This window comes from Protopterus annectens, chromosome 5.part1 (assembly GCF_019279795.1).
Source record: "Protopterus annectens isolate FY-2018-M chromosome 5.part1, PAN1.0, whole genome shotgun sequence".
Taxonomy (NCBI): domain Eukaryota; kingdom Metazoa; phylum Chordata; order Ceratodontiformes; family Protopteridae; genus Protopterus; species Protopterus annectens.
Window position 1 is genome coordinate 736,791,234 of NC_056736.1, and position 27,887 is coordinate 736,819,120.

The 27,887-nt window shown below is 37.6% G+C and overlaps 1 protein-coding gene across 1 annotated transcript in view; it reads right to left on the minus strand.

The window, feature by feature from the left end:
* The window catches only part of NBEA (neurobeachin), a 4,581,458-nt gene that overhangs the window by 957,314 nt on the left and 3,596,257 nt on the right, over positions 1–27,887 (minus strand). The gene's annotated exons all lie outside the window — the stretch shown is intronic.

Below are 27,887 nucleotides of genomic sequence, written 5' to 3' on the forward strand. Positions count from 1 at the left end.
AACAATTATTAACTTTTTCTGACATCGGCTGAGGCAAGAAAGAGTCCCCAACGGGGTACTTAGCTTTAGAAGTCTTGGTAGTATTCGGTAGAAGTAATCTCTGGATCCGACCGACCGGCACTTGCGAACAGCTTCTGCTTCGGGCGCCACGCGGCAAGAAAGACTGAGGAAAATGGCGTCGGCTGATGCCTTTATACCCGAAGACCAACAGAGATGACGTCGGGTGAAGTGCGACATCAGCCGAAGCCGGACCCGGACTTTGGAATCCGGCTGACTGAAGGGCTGCCTGACGACAGGACAACCCAGTTGTTATGACTGCAGATGCATCCATGAAGGACATCCGAGATCTGTCCATCTGGAGCCAAAGCTATTGGAGTAGACTTCACCCGAGCCCTGGAACCCCTCCACTCTAAAGGGGAAGTCAGAGCAGAGCTGTTGAACATCAAGGTTCTAAGTGGAAGCCATGGCTGTGAAAATTTCAGAGTTGAAGTAAGCTCCCCAGACTTGAACGTTGAGGCTTCCGCTCCAAGATGCAGTGAGAGATGAATGCATCAAGGATACTGTCAGAGTCGAAGTAATAACAAATACCTGTTCTGACATGTTGATTCTCAGGACCATCAGATCCAACAACTCCAAAGCAGAGGGTCTGATTGGAGAAGGAGCTACAGGATGGAAGGGTGAATGCCTGCTCACAGATCCGGTGGGGGACGGAGTTGGCAAAACCCCCATTTGGATCTGTCTCTTGAGACATTGCCTCATCAATCTGTCCACACCATCCTCGGACAAACTTTGAGAAGACCTGATGGAGGACACTCTTTTAGGTGAGATCTCTTGTGAAGAAGATCTCTGTGCTGAAACGCCTGGCTCCGAGGAAGTAAGTGGAGCACAAGTTATAGGAGAAGAGCCTGGAATTATCAGATTCATAGGCTTCAAATCCAAGGTTTTTGAAGCCTCTTTTATTGGCTCAGAGGTCGAATAGGAGGATCTGTCCGGAGAACATTTTCTGTGCTCCCAGGGCTCCTGCGTTTTTTTAGCAGAGGTTTGAGCCAATGAAGTAGAAGGCAAAGAAGAAACTGGTGAAGGAAGCAAGCACTTTAAAACCAGCTTGTTTTTACGATCTGCCAGTGCATGTGGATGAAACCCCTCACATATACTGCAAGTAATGTCTAGGTGTGCTGGGCCTAGACGGTAAACACACTCCCTGTGGGCATCAGACAACAGGATCTTGTGCCCATAGGAAGTGCATTTTTTAAAACCTAAAGGTTTATATGGCTTATCAGCCATGATAAACAGCGTAGCTTTTTTTAAAAAAAAAAAAAAAAAGAAGAAGAAAAAGGAGGAGGAAGAAGAAGCATGGAGAGATGGAAACCCCAATGGGAAATACTCAATAACTAAAACTTTTTTTTTATATTATGAAGTACCAAGGTAGGAGGAAGAAAGAACAAGTAATAGCCCAAAGACAGACTTACAGGACCTTTGGATATGAAAACTGGCTATGGAGCTCACGAGCGACAAAACCTCGATGTTTCTACAATGAGTGGCAAATGAGATTCAAGGTCATTTAGCGATTTGGGGGAATGAGGTATTATGGGTAGGAGAGGAGGAGTTCAAGCTTCGAATCCTAAGCTTGTAAAGCAACTGAGTTGAATCCAAAAGCTACAGAAAATGACAACATCGGATCAAAGACTATAGTTGTAAACTATGTACCCACACATGAACTGCTTCAGTAATACCCATACTTATGGGGATATGATAAAAGGATGTATTTAGAAGTACGGGTTAAAAGGACCCTGCAATGGGAGCTAAGGATATGTAGGAAGAAATTTAAGAAAAGATGATAAAAAAATGAGAAACTGGAAGCTCTTGCCTATGGATACGGATAGTAAGATGCAAACAGTAAAAATGTTTGTAGTCCCGTTAGTATCATACACAGGTCAGGCACAATTTTATTAACCAGAGAAGAAGTTGCAGGTAATTATTGAAGAGCTGAAGGATTTTATCTGGGAGGGTAACAGGGCAAGAGTCAATTGGGATAAGTTCGTCCTTCCAATAGAACAAAGGACATTTGGCATTACCTGATTTGAAGGGATACTTTAGAACCACACAGTTAAGGCTCTAATTTATAACACAAGCAGAAAGCTATAATTCAAAGTGGAACTGGATGATGATAAAGCAGGGGAGGGGGTTAATTCAAGAAATAAGGAAAGAGTGTGAATTTGGATGCAAATCCTTAAGGAGAACAACAGTCATACGGAATATTATATCCATAAAGCAGCGAAAAGTATACTAAGAACTAAGCCAACACGGGAATGGAGAAAAGAGATTCTGCTGATAAGGATGACTGCAATTAGGGATACAGAGAATAGGCAAGAGGGGGGTGGAATGTACTGAAGGAATTTAAAGGAACCAAGGTACCAGGAACAAATAATTAAAAATGGAAATGTAATAGAATGGGAAGAGGCCAAGACGAGATTTGGACTGCAGGCTAAAGATTGCCTTCCCTATCAGGGATTGATATCAGAGTATAAGCAAAGAGAAAGGGGATAGGGGAATCCTAAATAAAAAGACCTGCACTGGTTGAGTTTTTAATTGAATCTAGAATAGAAGCTGCCATTAAAAATGAAATAATTAGTTGGGTATATAAAATACTGCACAATAACTAATCAATCAGAAAAGGTCAGAAGAGAGTGAGAGAGATTAGATAAGCAATTCACAAAGAAATAATGGAAGGACATATGTATGGCACCCAAATATGCAACAAAATCTAGATAATTTAGGATTTTTGCCTGGAAGTTTTTCCATGGGTACTTTTTTTACCCCAAGCAAACTCCAAAGAATGTTTCCTCAGGTAGATGGCAAATGTTGCAGATGCAATAGGAAAAAAGGAGATAACTGGGAGCATATGTTCTCAGAGTGTAATGAGTTGGCAGACTTTATAAATTCCCTACAGAGTACTATATCAGGAATACTGGGACAGCAAATGAGTGTAAGTAAGGATTTTTTTTTTCTTGAATGTGAACAAATACCTACTCATACCTTATACCCACAGCTCTCGATTGTCCAAATTTTCACTGAATGTCCAGATTTTTGTCCCATTATTTTTGGTCTGTTGCTTATAAATGTTGTGGTTTACTGGGAAATCATTGAGGATTGAAGTCACTAAATAATGCCATACATTTGAGTTTCAGAGTTCGTATCCTTTAGAAAAATGCATGCCAAAACAAATCCTGTTATTCTAGTAATTTTCTAAGTTTAGAAGCACAACATTTAAAATCTGTCCCTATTTGTGGGCTTTTGTCGGCCATTATTTTAGGCTTTGTTCAGATTTCTTGCCCTAACAGGTTGAGAGATATGGTTATACCTCCTTTCTTCACTCACTTCCTTACTTCTATCAATTTCTCTCCCCTGGCTCTTTTTCTAAATATATCACAAGCCTACTTTTTTTCTCATTTCATACTGCAATTCATGTTTCTATTATACTAACTTACCTTTAATTTCCCTAAAAACTCGCTAAAATGTCTCTAAATAATAAATAATTGTCATATAACTTGCACCGATTCTTAGCCAATGTTTTCATATTATGTCTATTTTAGTGTAATTATTTAAACTGTAGTAGTTTTATTGTTCTTAAAATATTTTGCATTACTTTGGAGCTTTTCTCCCCAGGCCTCCAGGGTTCCTACCCAGTCGAACTTTCCCGATAATCAAATGTCAATCAATAAATTATGGATGTACAAGTGCAAACAATGTAATAGTAAATCCATCCCTGGTTTGGCATCTATGTCTCTAATGGAAACAGGCAACCTGCAAATGATTCATCTCCCCAGCTCCTGCTTATACTAATCAAGAGTATCCGAACTTGTCAGAGATTTGGTATGCATAGCTAGGCTTAACAAGGCCCTTGTGGTTGTTAGCCTAGTAAACACCTATGAGCCTTCATTACTGTTATAACAGGATGTTAAAAACCATATTGCTCACGTTTTCTATTATTCTGATGAAGAGCCTGGATAATCCTTTCTTGCTGTCTCATATTTATAGTTTCCTGTTTATATAACTGATGAAATATAATATGTCCGGTAAGTTGTGATATAAACCAAACAATATTTATGTAAATTGTTTACTGATATGACACCTGTATGCAGACCACATCTGCTTACATTGCTACATACTGTTAGATGTGCAATTATTTCCTGGACAAAGCCATCTCTTCTCAGACCAAGATCTTGCAAATGATGGAGAAAACTTGTGAGATTCATTTTAAATGTATTCCTATATTAATCAGGCAAGTGAATTAGCCCATTGCTTCCCTTTCAGCCACAACCTGTGCGATGAGGGCAAGGGTAGACATTTAATTATGTAATATAATCACAAGGTGTAAGCTTCATGAGTTGGGTTAAAGGGGAGTTGTGCTGTTTGATCCTTTCATTTATGTTTAAAGTTATCAGATAATCTGGCAAGAACAGTTTCATGCATTCAAAGGTTTGCCAATGGCAGACATAATGGAAAAACATTCCAAGCTACAACTGTATGATACTGAAGACAGATGCACCTCAGAGTACATTATACACTGACAGTCAGTAACTTTACTTGAGTCAATGCTCCTGACTATTTACATCAGGAAAATACACTGTTTGACATTACTTTTGGTCAGTCTGCAATATACTGAATACAGCTGTAAGTGTGTAATTCAGATAGCATACCAGAATAATAATCCAGTAATATGCTGCTTTGTATATATAAAAAAAAATATTGTGTTCACTCAAACTTACTCCAGTCAGAAACAAAACAACAAAAAACAAGAAATACTCTATGATAGTTTTGAACAGTATGCCATGCAAGGTGATTACTACTAATTCCTTCTTTGGCCTCCGTGACCAAATAAAGGAGAAATATGAGCTCCAAAACTTTTTGAGGATTGACTATAAGGGGCTGCTTAATGTAGCAGGGCCCGCAGAATGATACACAACTATTAAAAGGGGCTGCACCTAAAGGAGTTTCTTTAAAAGCGGTATCCAGAAGTGACAGTCCAGTAATAAGGGGTCAAAATAAGTAGGATGAGCAGGGGTATAAAAGAACTACTATCAGAAATGACTGAAAAGATAAGAAGGAAATAGAGCATCGTGTCAGAAATGTAGGGGAGTAAATTAATGAAGAATCGATTTGTGGTTTACCTGGCTAAAGGCAAGGTAGTATGTTTTTATAAATATTCGCGTACCACATATATAGGTAGGGAGATCTACTTCACTTGACCTAAATTTCATTTAAATAACACTCAACTGACCTAAATTTCATTTGACTGACTCCCATTTTACCGACATGTAAGACATAGACTTGTTGTGGGTTTTCTTTCACCTGTGACTTGTTTGTGATAAAAAGAATTACTGTAACTTATAGTGCTGACTGTCAGAATTCCGATAGCCATGCAGTAGTAGTGTTGTAGTGTTTCTAAATGTGGGTTTTTCTATTTACATTTTTATGGGCAGTACCTAAAGTAATTTGGTGAATGTTTTGTGTGCTCCCAGCAGTAGTGGTAGTGTGTAGAATGCAGTAAGGCAAGTCAAAGGTATATGCCCTTTTCCCCACTGTAGTGCGATCCTGTAGTTAGTATATATAATTGGGGGGCACCCCCACCCACATTGGGGGGTGTGGGGGAGCATAGCCCCCCAACTAGTTTGGTTGTACATTGTCCCTATTCCTTTAAGAGGGTTATCAAGTAGTTTTTAAGTTCTGGAAAGGGTAGGCTATTCTAAGTGTGCTTGTCTATGGTTTAAGATTTAGTATGTTGAAATTCAGCATTGTAAGCGGTCGGTGAAATGGGAGTCAGTCAAATGAGTTTTAGGTCAAATAAAATTTAGGTCAATTGGGTGTCAGTCAAATGAAATTTAGGTCAACTGAAGTAGACCCAGGTAGGGCAAGATGTTCCTGAAAGTTGACACACCTTGCTGGAGGAGTAAAGAGAGGGCATTTTAGGACACAAGACGCTGGTCAAGTGGGAGTTTGATTTGAAGAAGACTTTTCGAATGACTGCTATCTGGAATTTTAGGAAAAGAAGTAAAACTAACATGGATTTCCAAGATGGCTGCACATTGAGTAACACCTTAATTTCAGCTCTCCTAGTGTGAAAATAAAAACTCAGAAGAGACTGTAAATTTCAGTAACTGGCTGGCAAATGTACTGCCTGGATGCTGGCAAAAAAGAAATTCAGATAACCTGAAAGAAAATCAATCACAAATGGTGAGGAAAAAACACTGACTGGGAGGAATTCTGCAGCTGTTCAGCAAAAACCAGGGTAACCTCCAGCTTCAGTGCAAGAGACAACTTCCAGTAACCTAGAGGAAAAAATAAAGTCAAATTTACTCAGAGCTAATTAAAATAAATATAACACTGATGGAGTACATCAACTCAAATGCAAAAGGCTGGAAAAATGGAAGATGTTCTAAACAGATATTCAGATGAGATGATAAAACTGCAAAAATCAAAGGTCAAAAATGAAGAAAAGACTGCCTGAATATGAGACTGCTCCGAAGAGATGTTTAACAGAATAGAATTAGAGGACAGAGCCTACAGGGAAAACCTGAGATTTTCTGCTGTACCAGGGAAGGTGGAAGGAAAAGACTGTATTAATTGTATGAAAGCACAAATAGGCAACTGGATTGGTACTCCATAGCAGAAGTTCTTAATTGAAAAGGCACATCGTGTGTATGCTCCAAACCTGACAATGAGAAAAAAACCTAGACCTTTAATAGAAAAGATGCAATCTTACCAGCAGGAGGAGTTGATTCTGACAAAACTGTGTCAGAAGGACAAATTACTAAAAGTGGGAAACAGTACAGTGTTTTTAGAAAATGATTACTCACTGTACACCAGGCAGAAGAGGAGTAAACGTATTTCACTAATTAGAGAATTTTGAGAAGCAGGCATGAGATTAAAACTACTGTACCCAGCTAGTTCAGAATACTCTTTCCTGGAGGGAAAAAGCCAGCTTGATACAGAATATGCTGAGGAGGAAATACAAAAGTTTGTCCAACAAAAAGTGAGCTACGAAACAGAAGGAGATTCTGCTTTTTGTTCTTCTGGTAATAAAGACCACAGCAAGACTGTGCCAGTGAAACCTCTTCCAATGTTTCAAAAGAAAAATGCTTGAGAAACAGAAAAAAGTACAAGAGATGACTAGAAGAACCAAGTGTGTGTTAGAAATGACACAGAGACTGGATTTGGGAGATGGAGATAAACAAGAATAAAACCAGCAACTCAGAAAGTGACAAATAAATGTGGAGGTTACAAAGCATTAAGTATATTTGTGAAACATGACAGAATAAGAAATCCTGGAAATATTGGACTTTTTTGACTTTGTTAAACTTGTAGGGAGCACTAAAGCATGTGCCCTACTTCATGTCATTAATGTTTGGAAGAAAATTCAGGAGAGTGGAAGAGGAGGGAAGAGAGTTAACTGTAAGTAATACAACATGTGTTCTTAACATGAATATTTTTATAGTGCATGATATAATCTGCATGCTACACAGTAAAGTTTTCTCAGTTATTTTCAAGTGTAATGGGAATACTAAAGTAAAGAGGTGCCCCTGTATGTTTTCCTTTTTTTTGCTATTTCCTTGTTTCATTTTAGGAAATGTAGGTACATCGATGTAAAAAAAAAAAAAGAAGAAAAGTCTTGTCAAAAGCGTATAATACAAGAAAAATTGATGGGCTTTTTCTCATTCTTCCATAGGGGAATGACTGGATTAAGCCCCCTGACTTGATCTAGTAACATGTTTTAAGAGAAAGCAAATAAACAAGAACATTGAATATAATAAACCTTTCCTCTAAAAAATAAATAAATACATGCTTGTAGAAAAACCTCTACATCTGGTTCTCATGTCTCCATGGAGACAATCTGATAAAGAGCAATAAAAACATAATACTTTTCTTTCTTTCAATGGCTATGAGATAATGCTTTCTGAAAGCATTCAAGTGTTTTCCCATTCTGGGAGAGCAATAAAGGTAAGAAAAAAAAGCAGACAGCACTTGTAGAAGCACAGAGTGTATTGTGTGTCTTAGCATGGATAACCTTCCTTTTATGTTAACCCAAGTCTATGAGTGTGGCTGTCAGTTTGGGAAAATTGTAAAACTTCTGTATTTGAAACTGTACATAATTTTGTGTGTTAGTATTAAGCTAACGGGTTTTAGGGGTATATTTTTTGTTTGAGGGCTTTCACTAAAACAAAAAGTTTTGTAAGATGTGACATTGGCACAAATGGATATGACAAGAAGTAACTGTATAAAAGATCAACCTGCTAAACATTAGTATGTGCATGCAACACAAAAGCTGTAACTAGATATTTAACAGAAAACTATTACAAATAAACAGTAGGAATAATACACTTTTAACACAATAATGCTTTCCACATTATCTTTAAATATTAAGGGTCTCACACACGTATACAAAAAAGAAATAGTAGTGAACTATATTAAAATGCAGAGTATATGTAGATATGCTAAAGGAGACACAATTGGAAAGCACTGAACATGTGAATTTGATAAACAAAGGTTTTCAGGATGGTTATTCAGTGGAATACCTAGGACAAAAAAAGAGGATTACTTATATTAATGGCAAGAGCAGCTCCAATAGTGACAGAAGAGGATAAAAAGATAATAATGGTAGATTTGTAGGACTAAGGGGCAAATGACAAGGGAGGAGAATTAAATTGACCTCTATTTATACTCTACCTAAAACTGCTATAATGTATCTTAAGAAAATTCTTGGAGAAATAATCAGTTTTTAGCATGTAATATTAATTTTAGGTGGGACTGGAAGTTGATTTGCAGTAGCGAAGATGTGTCTGAGCACCCACAAGGCAAAATATAACAAAGGAAGGTAACTTTTGAAATTTATGAAAATAGTTGGCATGGAAGATGTGAATTCAGTAGCAGGAGTTCAGACTGAATTTACATATTATTCCCCAAGATATAAAAACTAGGTTAGGCTAGACAGAACTTACATTTCACAGGAACATGTGATGTGCATTTAATTGAAAGCTTTGATACACATCCAGTAACTATTTCAGATCACAAGCCAATAATTTCTTCTGAAAATACAGCTACGGAGTGGGACAAAATTAAAGTGGATTTTAAAAATAGGGTGAAAATAAAAGGAAGAGATACATGGTTAATAAGTAACAAATTATTTAGAGGGACTAACAAATGTTAATGTAGTACAACCACTCAAGCAACAGAAAATAGAAAGGGTTGTCCCCAAGCTTAGTGAGCCTATAACAATGAAGATAACAAGAGATCCTGTAGAGATAGTGGAAATATTTTGGACATTTTAAGAAAATCTGTATAAAGCAAGGAAATATGGAGATCAAGAAAAGGTACAAATGGAAATGTTTAGGGAAGAATTAAATATGTCAAGGTTAGGGGTAGATGAGGCTCAATTGCTAACAGTTATGATATGACGAAATGAGATAAAAATGGTGATGTACAACCAATCCCCAGGAATAAATGGTAATCCTGTACAAGTCTGGAAGCTAGGAGGGAAAAACTGATAAAGATCTGGAAGGTTTTGTTGAACAGTAGTTTAAGACGAGGAAATGCACCACCATCCTGGAAGAAAGTGGTAGTGGCTGTAATACCTAAAGAGGGTAAAGACCCATCAGATCCAGCTTCATACAGGCCCATTTCAATCATAAAGCATGATTATAAAGTGTTTATATGTCTATAATGGCTAAAAGAATGGCAAAGGTGATGTGAAAATAGATATGGATCAGTGTAATTTTATGTAGGGGAGGCAAACATTTGACAACATTAACAGAACACTGATGATCCAGAGAGAAGCTGAATATAAGAAAATACCACTGTTGTTGTTGGGTCTTGATGCAGAGAAAGCATTTGACAGAAGAAGCTGGGAGATTATGAGCAGGGCAATGGAAGCATTTTCATTCCCTGATAAAATTATAAGGTTGATTAGGAGGATATATGGGGGGTAGGAGGCAAAAAATAAAGTGAGTAGGTTCCTCTCTGATAACTTATATTTGAACAGAGGAACCAGGCAGTGGTGTCCTCTTTTCCCTTTATTATTTCCACTATATTTAGAACAACTGGCAAGAAAATAAGAGACTCAGAAATTCAAGGATACAATTGGTATGGTAGTCAAGAAAAGCGGGCTCTACTGACAGATGATATTATTTTATACCTGATAAAACCAGAAAGTGACATTACAATGTTGGGGAACATTTTGAAGCAGTTTCATATCTTATTTTGGATACAAAGTTAATAAAACTAAAACAAAGGCAATAGCTGTAAATTAAGTATCCACACACAAACTGGTTCAGCAGTATCCATATTTATGGGGGCATGATAAAATTAAGTACTTTGGAGTATGGATTAAAAAGGATTCTGGTGTGGCAGCTAAGGATATGTGGGAAAAGACTAAAAAGATAAATAAAAAACTGAGACACTGGAAACTGTTATATGGATATTGATAGCAAGATACAAGCACAAAAAACAATGGGGGATATATGTATGTCTCCCAAATATGCAACAATGTGTATAAGATTTAGGATCTTTGCTTGAAAGTATTTACATTGGTAATTTATACCCCAAGTAGACTTCAGAAAATTTTTCCTCAGGTAGCAGTTAAAATGTTTTATAACCTTTAGTTTTATACACAGGTCAGGCATATTTTTTATCAACTAGAGGAAAAGGTATGGATAGCAATTAATAAAGAGCTGAAGGATTTTATCTGGGAGGAGACGAGAGCAAGAGTCAAGTGGGATAAGCTGATTTTTCCAATTGAACAAGGCAGTTTGAGATTACCAAATTTGAAGCAGTATTTCAGAGCTACACGGTTAAGGCTTCTACACATAGCACAAGCAGAAACCTATAATTCAAAGTGAAAAGGGATGATGATGAAACAGGGGAGAAGCTCAAAAAACAAGAAGAGACTAGAATTTTGGATGCAGATCCTTAAGGAGAATAACAATAACCATATAGAACATTAAGTAGCAGAAAGTATTCTAAGAACTAAGCCAACACAGGAATGGAGAAAGGAGATTCTGCTGATAGGGATGACTACAATTTTGGATACAGACAACAGGCAAGACAGGGCTAGAATTTATTGGAGAAAACTGGCAAAACAACCAAGGTACTGGCAGCAAATAATTATAGAGAAAGAAAGGTAAAAGAATGAGAACAGGCCAAGAGATTATTTGGACTGCAGGCTAGAGACTGCCTTTCCTATCAAGGACTGATATCAGAATATAGGCAAAGAGAAAGAAATAGGGGGATCCTAAGCAAAAGGCCAGCACTAGTAGAGTTTTAGAAGAAGCTAGAACAGAAACTGCTGAAAAAAGTAATAATTACTAGAGCATACAAAGTACTGCATGATAACTATAAGAATCAATCGGAGGAGGTTAGAAAGGATTAGATAGAGAGATTGGATACGCAATTCACAAAAAACAATGGGGGATATAAGTATGTCTCTCAAATATGCAACAAAATCTAGAAGATTTAGGATCTTTGATTGGAAGTGTTGACATTAGAGTCTACTTGAGGTATAAAAATAACTAAGAGTTTTTCCTCAGGTAGACAGTAAATGTTGGAGGTGTGATGGGGAAGAAAGAAGTAATTGGGAATGTATTTTCTGGGAGTGTAATGAGTTTCAATGATTCCCTACAGACTGCTCTGTCAGAGATATTGGGTGAGCAAATCGGTGTAACTAAAGAAATGATATTTTGAGCTATGACTCAGAATCGGTATTGCCTAGACATAGTAAGGCCTTGCTGAGTCTAATTATTGTGGCTGCCAAAAAAAAAAAAAGCAATTACTAGAAAATGGAAATCAAAATCTAAACCAACTTTACTAGAATTAATGAATATATTAACAGATATAAAACAACTGAAATTGGGATCTTTAGAAAAGAGCGGGAGCAAATTACATACAAAAATGGGAATTGTGGGAACAATACATGCAGAGGAGGAACAAGGTTTAAAAGATGGCAGGATTTGAATGAGCTATGTAATATCTGACTGACAAGGACTGGCTAGATTATAGGTGATGTATGATGCCTGCAACTAAAATTATGTCAGTAGGATTTATGATGCATGTTTGCAAGTAAAATTATGTGGGTCCCTATTAAATAATCGAACGAGTGAAAGTTCGAATGTCATATGGCCGACACCATATGATCAAACTTTCAAAAGTTCGAAGGTTACAAAGAATGGCTCAGTATGGCACAGAATGGGAAAATATCCCTTTTCTGCACGGAAGTGTGGTCTCGGAGCTGGTATATTTAAGTAGGGGGGGGTGTGGGGGTCTGGCCCCCCTGCTCAGAGCATTTAATTTTTTGTTATATATTCGATGTTTCAAACTTTGCTCATATGTCATTCAACATATGAAGTTCGCAGTTTTGAAACTTCGATTTTATAACATAGACCCAATTATGTCGATATGGTTTGTTTTCATTTATATAAATGTATGACTGCCTATGTCATAAGTGATAATTTAATAAAGATGTTGTTTGTTTAAAAAAAAATAGTAATAAAACTGACTAGCATGTGCTTTTAGGATGTATCAAAAATGAGGAAGCACTGGTCTTTTTTATACATCTGACAGAAAGAAAACAACTGGCAAGTAAAACTGCTACACAAAAGTTGAAGTCAAGGTTTATAACTACCCTGAGAGGTGTGGCTTTATTAATTGTTGAGATGGACAACAGGGAATCTCCCCTTGGCAAGAAATATTCATTGAAAACATATCTGAATAAACAGTCACCATGGAAAAGAAATAAAGGAATGCTGTGTATGTAAAGCTATTATATAAAATCATCTGACTAGATTTTTTTAAGCTATGTTCGGTTTTAATGGGAAATTAATTAATACCATACATTTACTGTTGCAGCCAGTCTGTTAAACATTAATACTGGATTCCAGTGACAAATTTATATATATATATATATATATATATATATATATATATATATATATATATAGATATAGATATAAGTGTGTGTGTGTGCATATATTTATATAGACACATGCATATAGATATAGACAGGTACACAGATGGAGCTGTATTAAAGCTCTGAGTTAAAAAGTATTTAACAGCAACAATAATGTATTTGTTTTCCTTTTTTTTTGCACCCCAGGACCTTATTGACAGGCTCTGCTAGAGGAACCCAATCAGCCCATTTGTTCTGGGGAGGCAGGCATTCACAGGCTATGTGGGAGTCCTATAAACTAACTTGTTTCCACCCAGGAAAGCTGACTAGCCTTTCATTTTCTATTAAGAGTTAAGTGGTAGGGAGTGGGTCAGCTTCTTGTCCCTAAGAAGGAGATGTACAGTGTTCCCTTGGGAACACTCCCTCCTTCCTTGTCAGCTTCTGTGGGGTCTTGTTTTGCCGTCTCCTGATGAGAAGCATGACTCCATAACTCAGAATTCTCCCCTTGGCTTTCTAGACTCGATCTGCACTAGGTAACACCTACTTCTCCTGTTATGTTATCATCATGGGTGAACCAGCTGTGGCAGACCACTCCTATCCTTCCCAGCTAGATCTTACACCTGCTCAAGCTCAGGTCACCTGCACAGTAGTCAGGGCTTTATCCCTTTATACCATGGAGGTGACTTACACTCGTTAGCATTTAATATTTTTTATGCTGATTTGTCTGAATTTATGACTGGTTAAAAAGATGTTAAATATAGGTTCCCTAACAAAGCTAAAATTATAAGAACCTACCTTATTAGTGTATTTGCCAGCCTACTAGTAGAGCCACAGTTAAGTTCATATCAGTCATAATTATTAATACATTAAGCAGGATATTAATATCTGCTGTAGACAGAAGTCTTTAGTTCACCTATCATATGCAACTCACCACCGAATTACACATACTGGTCAGCCTGTTAGCTCTAAGAAATCAGAGGCAGTACACAAACTGCATTGTGCTTAAAGACAACCACTTATCCCTAGCTCACATATCTCACAGTGAATCTTTTCTCCACACTCACCAGGTTGTCTGCACGTATGCCTACCTCACAACAGCATATTACTCAAAGAATAAGCCTTCATATGATGAGATACTTAAATCGCTTCGCTCCCTATGCTTCAAAGTCCTCTGAGGCACAGGACTGACACACAAATTCCCCAGCAACATACACTTGTCAACTGTACATATCATACCATCTTACATTAAAACCACAAAGCGGTTACCAAGCTGGCAGGCTGATGCCCTTAAGACTGCTGGGGTGAACCACAACACATGAAGTTTCCTACTCATAGGTAAGTCCACAGTGAGACACACACATGCACTACTCACCAGGCTGAGAAAACAAGAGACAATCAATTGCCTCTCAGATTTTGGGATTGAACAGATTACTATAGCACCCACATTCCATCATCCCAGCTATACATACAACATGGCTGTAATTCACATACTCATGAATGATTTGAGACAAACATCCTTCGATTATATGAAGACAGAATTGATGGAACATTGCAAGTAGGTGTCTGAAGCCACAATATAAAAAAAAGTTCTCTTACCCAATCCTAGCCAAGTGCCTCTATGACATCTACAACCCACAATGCATACCCGTTCTTGGGGATTTCAATAATCTATCCCAAAAATTGAAAAGCATACACTACTACAAATAAATAAGTACATTTCCTGGATTTCATCAATGCAAATATGCTAGACATGATAAATGCAATCCTCTACTAGGTAAACATACTTATGGACCTGGCTCCATTACGCTGTACGTTGACACCATAGCAGTGATGGTTGTAGTTATCCCATCAATGGTCAGATCTGACTGCTGTTACACAGTATTCACCATGTGGGTCCAATCCAACCAGACAAACAACTAGTGTTCAGTGATTTTTTCAAAGGCTTACTACAGCTAGTCGATGATCTGAACATGTCATTTGGGATGCATGGCTAGGCTTAAAAAGGCCCTTGTGCCATAAGCCTAGTAAACACCTATGATGTGGTTTAAGGGACACCTTCTCTTGAGAACCCAGTAGCCAACATTGCTGTTCACACCTCAGTGCCTGCACTGAAACTTCTGCCCCAATGTGACACAAATATAATGCCAAGTTTAGGGGCATAAAAACTATGATGGAGCTTGAATACAAACAAGCTATATAACAAAAGGGAGAAAATTCATTGCCTGGAAGATTAAACTTAAAACCCCATGGTCCAAAAAAGAACTTAAAGAACCTGGGCACAAAATCAAATCTTCAAAGGATTAGTAAGAATCAAAAATCACCAGTTCTGTCAAGGATAACCATAAATCCTTTTTCAACTATGCTAGGAAGGTCAGGAATTATAAATAGTATTGTATAAAACTGACTCAACAGTGACTCCAACTCAGCCTTCAGCACATAGCAAACATACTAACAGATAAAATTTAGCTCAAGTTCCCTCACCCCTGTACCCCTGCAAGCTTCTACTTGACCATGCATGCCATCACTGCTGCACTCACCCCTTTGATCACCTTAAAGAAAGCTCTAAAGGGAACCTGAAAGGCTAAAAACACTGGCTCTGTGGGTCCTGATAATGTCTCAAGCTATTTCTTTGTCAGCATTAGGCACTGTCTCATTAGCATGCTCCAGAATCTTTTCAACCACAGTCTCTGAAATGGTTTCATGCTGATGACATACAGAAGAGATGTCAGCATACCGCTCTGCAAGCCTGCCTCCTAACTGATGCTAGCCACTATAGAGCAGTAACCTGAACCAAGCTAATCTGTAATGGAACGCTTAAACAAAAATGCCGACAAGCTTATAATCCCCAACTCATATCAGTTTGGTTTTGTAAAAGGAAGAGCCCACCCTATCTTCTTAATCTAGATGACTTCTTTGAAGAAGTCACGGAGGCATTTAGTAAGAACAAATCTGAGCACGTTGACTGCCTTGACGAACACAGTTCTTTGATACCATTCTACACTCGTGCAACACTGACAACTTATATCACTCAATGGATAGGAAACTGTTTCACAGAATCTAATCAATTAGAGTTGGGAGCACACACTCTACTAAAAGGCCCATTACTAGTGGGGTTACCCAGGGCTCAGTACTAGGGCTGCTCCTATTTTGTTATCTGCTTTTATGATAATCAAAGTTGATGTCAAGGGTCTTTGGCTGAAGTCTGCAGATGACTGCAAACTTGAAGCCTTCATTAATTCTCCAGAAGATTCCCATATACTTCAAGAGGGCCTAAAACACACACACACACAAATGTATAGTGCAAAGACTAACTTCTAAAGCCAAATGCTAAAATGTAAAGTACTGTATCCCCTGGAAAACATGAGCACCCCTGCACCTACTATATAAACACCGCATCCCTCAGAACTGACACAGTTTTCAAGGACCTGGGCGCTTTTGCATTCAACCACCATCCATCTGCAGTTGTCATAAAATACTTCTACTAGCCCAGCTGATTACAAAAAATAAACTTTTAGGACCATTCATTTAGAATATTCTCATATTCCTTCTCCACTACTCTGTTGGCAGGCCAGTAAGAGAATAAGATTTGGAGCTTGGCATGAAGGATAAGGTGTTTACGCTACAGACAAAAGGTACAAGGGGTTGATTCTCATCTTTGAAAAAGGGAAACTGACTAGGCTTACAATGGCCTACAAAGGCAGCTAGCCTAGTACTCACCTGTGAACCCATGTAATGGTCCCTTTGGTATGGATCACAAAGAAAATCCAGGGCTTGAGTTGCATGAGCTACGGAGAAAGCCTTAAACTTCTAGGTCTCGTTTCCATCTCATACAGACTTCTCCAAGATGACTCTGCCTAGTCTACAAGTCTTCAAATGATCCAGTGGTGCACAATATCCTTGTCCTCGAGGTTTGCAAAAACTGTAAAACCAACACTTCCCACACAAGAGACCTAAACATCCACCTCAAACGGAATCTGCTGAAGGGATAGATAACCATCTCAAAGAACTCCTCACTTCTGAACAGATTTACCTTTTAGATCAAACAAAATAGCTCTGTAGCCCTCTTTAAATACAACCTAGACGAGTGGATGGGTAGCTTTTAAGTTCACATTGAATCTGTCCCCTCGATCCCTTATGGAAAGGGGTAGGAAGAGGTGGAATCTGCTGTGGCTAGGCTACAAATAATACACCAGATCAAACAGAAAAACATATGAACCTCTATGCGGCTGTGTGTTTACAGTTGTATTTCTTAAAGTCTGTGCATTTACACAGACACACTCGCGTACATCACTTTTTGTCTGGTCCAGCTTTTGCTGGAAAATTTCAATATCAGAATGGGATTTGATGTCTGCCCCAGCTTATAGTCACTGGCAAATGTGGTTGGCCACACCGCCTTGGAATTAGCTTTCTTGCCAAAAAAGTATGTATCAAAGAGGAAGGGGGCCCAAGACAGAGACCTGTGAGACAACTGGTGACCCTTTTCTGTACAGAGCAAATTTCCCTGACTTTAACGGCATACAAACGTACATACAAATATTTCAGTTATGGGCAATAATTCCCTTCTAGCCTGCCAACATACCAACATATTCATCCCCATAATAAGTGCCCAAGTTGTTCCTAAAAGCATCTAAACTAGTGTTTGCTTTAATATAAGTTGATAGTCTAGTCCATGCATCAGCTAATCTCTCAGAAAACCAATCAGTAAACATGGTGTCTGACGATTCTCTGCTATTCTTCGATGACCACAAATACTCCTAGAGTTAGTTCTCCCTACATGCACAATATACCTGAACAAAGTCCCATCTCAATTAACTACACGAGACACTGCCCAAACTTCAGATATTTTAATCTTTCATACGTTAAAATTTTGCATCCTTGAATAGGGTCAATCAAGCAGTCAGTTAGTTATCCCACGAATTACGTATGGGCTAAAGCAGAGATGGAAGAATTTGTCAATAACCTCAGCAGAGAGGACACTGGTGAAAGCAAAGGTCTGCAGAGAAGATGCTTTAATTTATGAACCCTTAAAAAAGAAACATATAGTGAACATTACAGCCACTGTAATGCAATTAGTGCTGGCCCAGTAACCATATGATACCGTAAAATGTTGTGTTTATTGAAAACTGTAATTTTAATTTCATCAAGCATTCAAAAATGAATCCTATTTTATGAGCTTAACAAAGATCATAGGAAATGTAGCTTACTATATGACTATGTGTTAGCTCTGTTTAAAGCATACTTTGCTGCATGTACAGACCACAGACAACACACTTCTCCACTACTGCAATTCTATTAACTCAGTTAAATTAGAAAAGTTGTAAGATGCTTCATCACAGAATCCCATAGTGCTATCCCTTGTTATGATTACATCATTTGAGAGCCTTTCCATCTTCCAAGGCTTATGCTTTCTGAATCAGTAGCATTTAATTTTATTTTCTAAGAATGTTATCAAGAAGCAAAGCAAACCTTATGAAGTCATAAATGGAATAAATGTGCTCTCACTTCTGATAGCAAATTGTGCTGCTAATGCAAATAATGCTCCTTCAGTGGGTCCATTTGTTATCTCTGCATTCATGGTGAACTAACTTTTTAGGAATTATTTTATAGCATATTGTTTTTCCTCCATGATATCAATAAGAGAGATTAACTAAATAAACAAACAAAGGATAAATATGTAATATAATGTAAAATTAAGCTAAGTAGCAGCAACAACACTCTGTATTTCTTTTTCCCAAACACACAGTGCTGGCAACATATTTATTAAACCTAAAGCTGTAGATTTTTACACCACATTACCCTCTCAGTATTCTCTAGAACTGACTTGTTGTGGTCCATCTCTTTAAACCATATTGCTTATCACTACGTTAATGGATTTACTGCTGATATGATTATAGTATGCTTTGCTTCTTAGGGCTCTTGAATAAAGAAAGGCACCACGGTCCCAATGAATAATGCTGCTTGGCAAGAAAAACAGCACCAATGCAGAGTACGTAAGGCAGAGGCCAAAGTGGAAGCAAACAATAACATGCCAGGAACATTTAAACAAGCACAGATTCAAATTTGTCAAAACAAGGCCTTTGGTTTAAACCAATAAAAAAGGCCACCTTGGAACTTCAGCTTTGACATTTTTTTTTTTTTTATTAATATTATTTTTAGCCCAGCTGTAGAAAACGCCATCTAATGAACCTGTCTGGTGTTGCTGTCCCCATCCTGTCAGGCATGTCAGGAAATGACAAGCACTGGGGACAGGCCGCCGCCAGTCATAGACAGGCCTGCCAGCTGGAAAGTTCAAGCCTGGTCTAATCACACCACCAGAAAATAACTTTCATGGTTTCAGCTTGACAGGACAAGCACAGGGGGAGAAAAGAAGAGAGGAGTTGGGGGTGGTAGAAAAAGATGATCACAATGCTTTTTGTTTCAATTACATAAGAATTTTCCATGGGTTAATTAAAAAGGAACCACTAACACACGTGTGTCTTGCTGTTTTACATTACCGAGAGCCTCACATGGAGTTAATGTCATTATCAGAAGAGGGAGGGACAGAAATAATCCAGTTTGTCCTTAGTCTGCCTGAAGCACACGAGGTACAGAATACGTAACAAACCCTGGTCAGAATGCATGCATATTCTTCATAATACTCAAGATTTAAAGATGATAATGAAAGACTTTTATTATCATTTAGAACAAATCCAAAATCTACTTAACGGTAATTATTACATGTTAAATCTGTCACAATGAGAAAGGGGGAAAACAATTAAAGTCCGTAATACGGAGACTAGAAAAAAAGTGGAATATTTCAGTCCTGCGGAGTGAAACTGCAACCACAAAACATAGTAAAATTATAAAACCTTTTAGATGAAATTAGAAAATCACGGAATTTCTTCAAATAAAGAGAGCTCTCAACAAATCACTAAAACATGCTACTACATCTAAAATCTTTTATTTCACAGAAATCAAATAATATGTGCAACTTGAATACTTCGGGCTTTAGACATTCAGCCTGAATTTAATAGCTCCATCCCTTTTAATTTAAACAGAAAAATTCCTTATTGAAACATCCTTGTGAACATCTCCTAATAATTACTAAGAGTCTGAGACATATCACTGCTATGACAGTCTGTAGGTACAATGGTGTTTGCTTTGCAAAGGCAAATGTTAAAACAAATAAGCAAAATTAAATCACAAGCTAACTGGAAGTGTAACATTTCCCATACTGCTGAAATCTGCGGAATCCCCCGCAGCAGCAATAATCTCAAAAGAAATATTCCACTGACGTTACTGTCCAAATCAGATTTTCTTTAACTACAGGAAGGATAGCACTTGCTTTGTATAATTAAAAAAATAATGCTGAAAATGTTAAACATGCTACCCTTTTAGTGAAACAGGAAAGAAGAGTCTTGCCATTACAGTAAGCTTCACTGCTCTATTGTTACATTACTCGATTCATTTCTTTCACCAAGAAGCAAAGGCAGGCTCTGGCCTCCTGACCTCAATTTTCACTCGAAGAAACAAATTTCTTTTTTGCAAACTAACTCAATTTTTCTTCTGTCAACCTTTAGCCTAGCTTTAAAATATTAATCTCATTTCCATTACAGTAGGCATACATGTTTCCCGCTTCTAATGTTACTTAAACCCACTCTACTTGCCCAACAAATGCTAGCCCTTGGCAAGCTTCTGCATGTGCTTTAAAACATGACAGTCTAACATTTGCAACAGCAAACAAACATGTCTTTTTCTTGTATTAGACAAGTTAATTAGATTTTAAAATGGTTTTCTGATGTATGCATTTGTATTACTTTAGGAAGTCAGAACTCTTTACAGTATGCATACATATTTCTTATCTTATTAAGTATGTGTGTAATGTGTATATATGCACAAACCCTAAAACACGCACACACACATGCACACACACACACACACACACACACACGTTTGCAAAAAGTATACACAAACCATATACATTATTTCAAATATGATAGTAGCAATCATGAATTATTTTTACCTATTAATAAATGGTTCAGAGGGTGGCCACGGTGGTGCAGCAGTTAGCGTTGCCGTCTCACAGCAAGAGGTTCTCCGGTTTGATCCTTGGCTGGGGTGCCTTCTGTGCGGAGTCTGCATGTCCTCCCTGTGGTCGCGTGGGTTTCCTCCGGGTGCTCCGGTTTCCTCCCACATCCCAAAGACATGCTGTAGGTGGATTAGACACACTAAATTGGCCTTAGGCGTGAGTCTGTGCACGTGTGTGCTTTTTATGTACGGTTGGGTGCCGGGCTTGCAACTCAACACCATAAAACTCCACTGCCAGTTATGTGCGGACAGGTGATCCGCTGTGGCAACCCCCTAACCGGGAATAGCCAAAAGAAGAAGAAGAAGATTAATAAATGGTTCAGAATGGACAGTAACAGTTTACAAGTATATATCTTACAACAAAATAGGCAGCATAGCATATATTTCTCAATGGCTAAGTGCAATAGCATCTGTTGTTTCAGTAGCCATCAGAGTTACTTATCCCACAGTTTTGTGCATCACTTTTAAGTTCCTGAGTAGTTAAATTAACAAGAAAGCAATTAAAGAAGGTAAATCATCCATCAGGGCTCTACTGCAAAAAGAACATCGGCCTGCAAACAATGTAGACATTCACGCAGCTAATGTAGCCACAGTGCCTCAAAATTATTTATTCAAAGAAGAAGTTCCATGTTTCGTGGAATGAAATTATTAGAATTATTCTAATTGTTCTTAACTGTAAATTCTGGTTATTACAGAGATTATATTACAATATTAGTGTTGCTTTCTGTCTATATAATCAAAATTCATAGATATTCCAAGGCCACTAAGCCTTATAACCATATACTTGACAGCCCCCACCCCCCACCCCAGGCTACAACTGAATTCTCCAGGGGAGGGCATGCTAGTCACTCCTGGAGTAAATCTGTATAGTTTAAAACAGATTGTAAGCAAAGATCAATAAATAGCACATAAAGAAGAAGAAGAAATACAAGTTCTGGCCTGTGTTCTGGCCTAAAATGCCAAATTCTGTAAAATCTCATACATCTTCCAGCTCTTCAGTCCAAATTTCTTATCTTTACAAGGATAAATGGGAAAAAAAGTGCTACTGGCGATAGTTTAACAAATCAGCTGTACATTTTATATACTGCTGTTTTTCACTAACCATTCCTCTAAGTGACTGCATTACAAACTCTTACAAAGTGTTCAGCAAGATGTGAAAAATCAGTACAATCCAGTTTTATTGTCGTCTTAAAATACTGATCTGGTGACCTCAGTCAACTTATTTTTGCATGCATTTCCCAGTGTGCAATTTTTTTAGTGGGTACTAAATTCCATACAACTACTAACAATAAGATTCAATTTGGCTGCTTTTAAGGCAACTAGGTTTAGGTGTTAACAAGCAGTACTCAGTGAATGTAAAGAAAAATATAAGATTAAAAACTAATAAGTGTTACATGATCCAACAAACCGACTTCTGAAATATTTTTCTGATAAAGGTTCAACTCGGGTGCATTTTCACTTTTCCTTTACAACTAAATTTTCTGAACATTTTTTTCCTGCAAATATGAATGATCAGACTTTCTAGGCACATTACACAACATTTTACAAATATTTGTGTGTGTATTCCAAGCAGTATTAGCATAGAAAGCTGCTACAGATACAGATGATGAACAAAACATTTTAAGTCAAACTATAGCCCAGTTTAAAATGGCTTCAGCCCCAAGTAATCAGCCATTTTCCATATAAATCATGTATCTTACATTTTGTTTATTTCTTGATTGCTTTTATTTACTGGGAAAGGCCAACTGGGCACAGGACCCATTTTCAGCAAAGGCCAGAGAAGAAAGGCTCTAATGTAGAAACAACAGTAACAGACAGAGTGACATTAAATTTGAAAACTAATAATATACAGTAGTCTTTACTTCATGTTGCAAAAGAGGGAAAATTACATTTCAAATTTGATGAAATATACAGACAGCCGCTATTTTTAGCAGAAAGCAATATATATTACAAGAGGTAAAGAGAGCTAGATTTGAGAAACAGAAGGCAAGCATAGATGGGGGTGAAGGAGCATAAAAAAGGGGAGAAAGACAGGAAGTTACAGTATAGGGAAGAGGATATGGAGTGAGTTGAGCAGTGATGAGGCTGAAGAGGAAAGATGTGCTAATCTGGTGTAGCAGATATGCACAGCAAGAAGTTGAGCAAGTGAGACTTTAACTGCAGTTTGAATACCTTTAGAGAGCAGTCCTGTCTTAATGTTAGAGGATGGGGTTCCTGTTTTTTGGCACTTGATGGGAGTAGAGGGTGTAGCCTGCAGAGCTACTAGGTTTTGATATATGCAGGAGGTCTTTGCCAGAAGAGTGCATGTTTCTGGGTGGTTGTTATGGTTGTCCATGGACGGTCATTTGGTTTATTATCAGGTTGCGGATAACAGGGGCTTGGCAGTGTGTACGTTGGTGAGGTAGTTCAAGCTACGGGGGACATCTGAGATGCAAATAGTGAAGTGATCTATGGGGGAGTTTTTAATCCAATCGTCATTAGAGGATTTTATACAATTCTGTTGTAAATCCACAAGAACACACAAACAGCAGTTACCTCATTATTTTAGTAATTAAATACTATGTTATCATTATGAACGTTCTGTGCTTAATGCTGATTCTGTATTCCTTTATCTATAATGTCTCCAGTTTCACTGCTGCATCTCAGACCCAGTTATCCAAAAATGGCTGAATCCTTTACCCTTTTCCTATCTGCCTGTTCTTCATTCTTTCTTTCCACAGAATTCTCTGTTCCTGTTTTTTTTTTTCACATTTTGGTAGTGTGGCTGAGCGGTGTGCTGGATTAAGGCCCCAGTCTCTCTGGGGGCATGGGTTCAAATCCCACCACTGCCAAGCTGCAATTGTTTGACAGTGCAGTGGTGCAGCAATAGTGCTGTCACCTCACAGCAAGAGGTTCTCCAGTTTGATTCTCGGCCAGAGTGCCTTCTGTGTGGAGTCTGTATGTCCTTCCTGCATTCATGTGGGTTTCCTCTGGGTGCTCCAGTTTCCTCCCACGTTACAAAAACATGTGTCTGGAGCATTTCTCCCTGGGTCACCACTGAAAATTGGCCTCGTTCCAAGTTGGACTTTCACGATTAACAAATGTTAAATAAATAAAAAAATAAATTTCTTCACCCTGAATCACATCTTAGTTGTTCTGTTCTCAGGCTTTCTCCTCCATTTCGTGACCCATTTCTGCCATCTAGTTTCCCTCGCTATTACTCTTACAAGTATCATCTCATATCTGTGCTCTAGTAACGGCAGGTACTTATTTCTATTCCTATACAGCATCAGAAAGTTATCTTTTTATTTATAATACTGTTTTCACTTGTAACTTTTTTGTCATTTGTCTTATTGTGCAGCTTAAGAGTTTTTCTCACTAATTAGTTTAATTTCAAATGCATAAAAATGCATTAGTTATTTTCAAAGATTTTTTTTTTTCAGTGGCGTGGTTCTGCAAAGCCTACATTTTCAGAGTTCTTGCTGTGAGTCTCCAGTTTCAGTTTACAATCTAACATTTGGAGTCAAATGTCCTCAGCATACATTTTAATGGTCAGTTCCTGTATGCCCAGCTGTTGTCAGGGTACCTCTACAGAATGGAGCAACAAAGTGTACTCCCTTCATCTTATGATGCTCGACTATAACAGTTTACAAATCACCTCCAGATTAACAACTTCCTATTGGCACAAATCTTGGACAGCTATGGTTTCCTTGAAGGAACCTGGGCATAAATTTAGCTAGAACTCTCCAATTTCAGCAGTGTTCTTATACTGGGGGAGTGAGAGAGTTTATGTATTACTCTGTCTGTACTATTAGCATACTGTCAAGCAACATGCAGTGTTTTAATGGCATAGTTCTTCCTTAAAGCAACCTTTGATCAGCTGCAATGAGTATTATGGCATCTTATTTGAATCAACTCAGTAAAACAAAGATAAAGAGGACCTATTTTGTTTTCCAATACTGCAATTTTCACTGCAAAAAGTGTTGGCAAATCAGCAACCAGCTAAGCCAGCAAACAACTTGACAGGAAAACTGTACCTCCAATAACTTGGGTATTAAACTTAGCACATCAATTCTTTTAACTACCATTAAAATAAAATTTAAGGCAATTTTTGGGGGAATATAACGTTACCATTCAGAGTTTTAAAACTGTGAATATTTGACCTAGTTTAGTATAACCATAAAACGGATTCATACTACAGTTATTTGGGGATGCAATAACATATAATATTACTCTTCATCCAGCCATCCATTCGATAACAACAGGCTTCATCCTTCGTAGGATCATGGGGACAATGAAGCATAACTGTGCATGACACAAGACAGAACAGAATCTGAAAATGTGAAAAATGGGAAAGTACAGAACAGCAGTCGTCTAAAGAAGCCACAGTGATGTGTACTAGTGCTTGCAATACACAATAAATATGGGAAAGAGAAATCTGTTGTAGCACCCACAAGCTGCTGCTTTATAAGTGAAAAACAACACTGCTGGTGTTAGACGATATTAGCAGAAAAAGGAGCAAGTAATACCACTTATCTGTGGATATGTAGTGGTCCCTCTAAAATGTGTACAAATGTAAGTAATATCGCATATCTGTTTATATGTAGCGGTCCCTCTAAAATGTACACAAACGTAAGTAACACTGCTTATGTGTGGATATGTAGTGGTCCCTCTAAAATGTGTACAAACGTAGGTAATACCGCATATCTGTGGATATGTAGTGGTCCCTCTAAAATGTGTACAAATCTAAGTAATACCGCTTATCTGTGGATATGTAGTGGTCCCTCTAAAATGTATACAAACCTAAGTATTTAACTGGATCAATTTCCCTCTGATTCCATCAAAATTATTATTACACTTCAGATAGCAATCCTAGGTTAGTAATGACGCAGATGACTGAAGAATTGACAAAATTTCAGCCCAAAATGTGTACAATTGTTCTTTAGACTACTGGTTACAAACTTCTTGAGAAGGGAAAAAGAAAATTCCATAGCATGTGAGATAAAATCTCATGCTAGTATGACTCTACAGGGGTGATTACACGAATAATGTAAAACAAGGAAACAAGTGCATAAAATATACATTTTTGAATAACAATGAAATCAGGAACTTAATCCAGTAGAGATGTTTTAAGTAATGTATACAAAGGAAAAAGAACTGAATTTTTTGCAAAGACATTAAATACTGATTATGCACAAAAACCTTAACAAAGAACAATATATACAAACAGCATATAAGGCAATACAAAGTTAATTTTTCCAATAGTAAAAGGTTACTTAATTATTACAAAAAACATTTTACTAAGAATGACTGACATAAAAGTAGTTTATCCCAAAGGGAAGCAGGTCATTTGGATAAAATCTGCTGGGGAGATTTGTGGCATTCAGAATTTCATCAGCCTCTATCAGACCACTGCAAGGATTTCTTTCCACAACAGCAAGATGCAGTGACACCAAGCCAATGCCTTTCATCTGAAGTAGGGATGCAGGTAGTTTTCAAGATTTTTCCATCTTCTGCTTCTTTCAATACAAAGTCCAATGGAAAAAGAAGCTCCTGTGAAACTATCCCAAATCTATCACAAAGGAAGTATTGCAGAATTGCAAAATGAATTACTGATTCTGTGAGGAGCGATTTGTGCAGTGTTATTCTGGGCATCATAATGCTAAATGTAGTGGCTTTGTTATATTACCACAGGCTAATTAATGGACATGAAAGCAAGTACTTTTGAATAAGGAAAAATAAACAAAACAGTTTGTTCTGTTAAAAATGCAAGTCCATTTTCTGTTACAGTGGAAAAATGCTCAACTTGTACTAAAAAAAATGGAACTCTCCTTTAAGGCCATCATTAAAAGGGAAAAACACTAACAGAGCCAGAAAAACAATGTAAAACAATTAAAATGTATTTTACAGAATGCAAAACGGCTAAACCCCAAAACATAAGTGACTGCAAATTGACACAGATTTCATGAGAGAACTCGGAAGAAAGAAGTACACTATAGCCCGAGCCTTGGACCAGAGGTAAGCTTTAAGTGAGACATGCCATGGCTGACATAGTTCTCTTAGCTCTATAGGTAGCATTAAGAGAAAATGAATAAATAAGCATTAACTAACAATACTTTGTATATCTGTTCACTCAGCAACTGGGCAGGAGGACAACATAAGTGCTAAATCAGTCATGGGTGGCAGAAAAGGGGTATATAATTTTACATTTTAATGAGAAAGCTACAGTGATTTACTTATCTTGTGGTGTACAGAAATTCCACAGAAATCAGTCTGAATACAGGTCTCATACATGTTACACCACATATGCTGTGCGTTATTGACATATCAGTGAGTGACAAAATATGTCAGAACTGAAGAATATGTCTGCAGAATGGATAAAATACATTTGCTCTGGACAGTCCTGGTGTTTTCAACTACATAAATATAATTCTTGGCAGAAATATGGCTCAGCTGCAACTACCAATAATTGATATAGAAATAAATAAAGCAGTAAACTGGAATCGCTGAATTCAGAAACTCGGTGTATCTCTTGGGGCAAAAGTCTGAAAAGGTTCAGTATACACATTCTTTTATGTTGTTGGGGAAAAATATGTAACTATATTTCATTCAATTTTCTTGATGAGGACAAAAGCAAAACAGATGCAGTTTGCAAATAAATTTAGCAACTATCAGCTCTGAAAATTATACCAGTTATCAGGCATTTGCTCTTCATAAGTAAACAAGATGCAGCAGAGATTACAGATGTACTGTATACACTATTAAGTTTCAGAACAGAGCCAAAGACCATATTTTGTGAGCCGTGTAAGAAGAATCATTCGTGATATAAGAAATAATGAAACAAGGGGCATATTTTTGAGAGACATGATCTGAACAAAAGCTGTGGATTATAAAATGCAAGTGAATT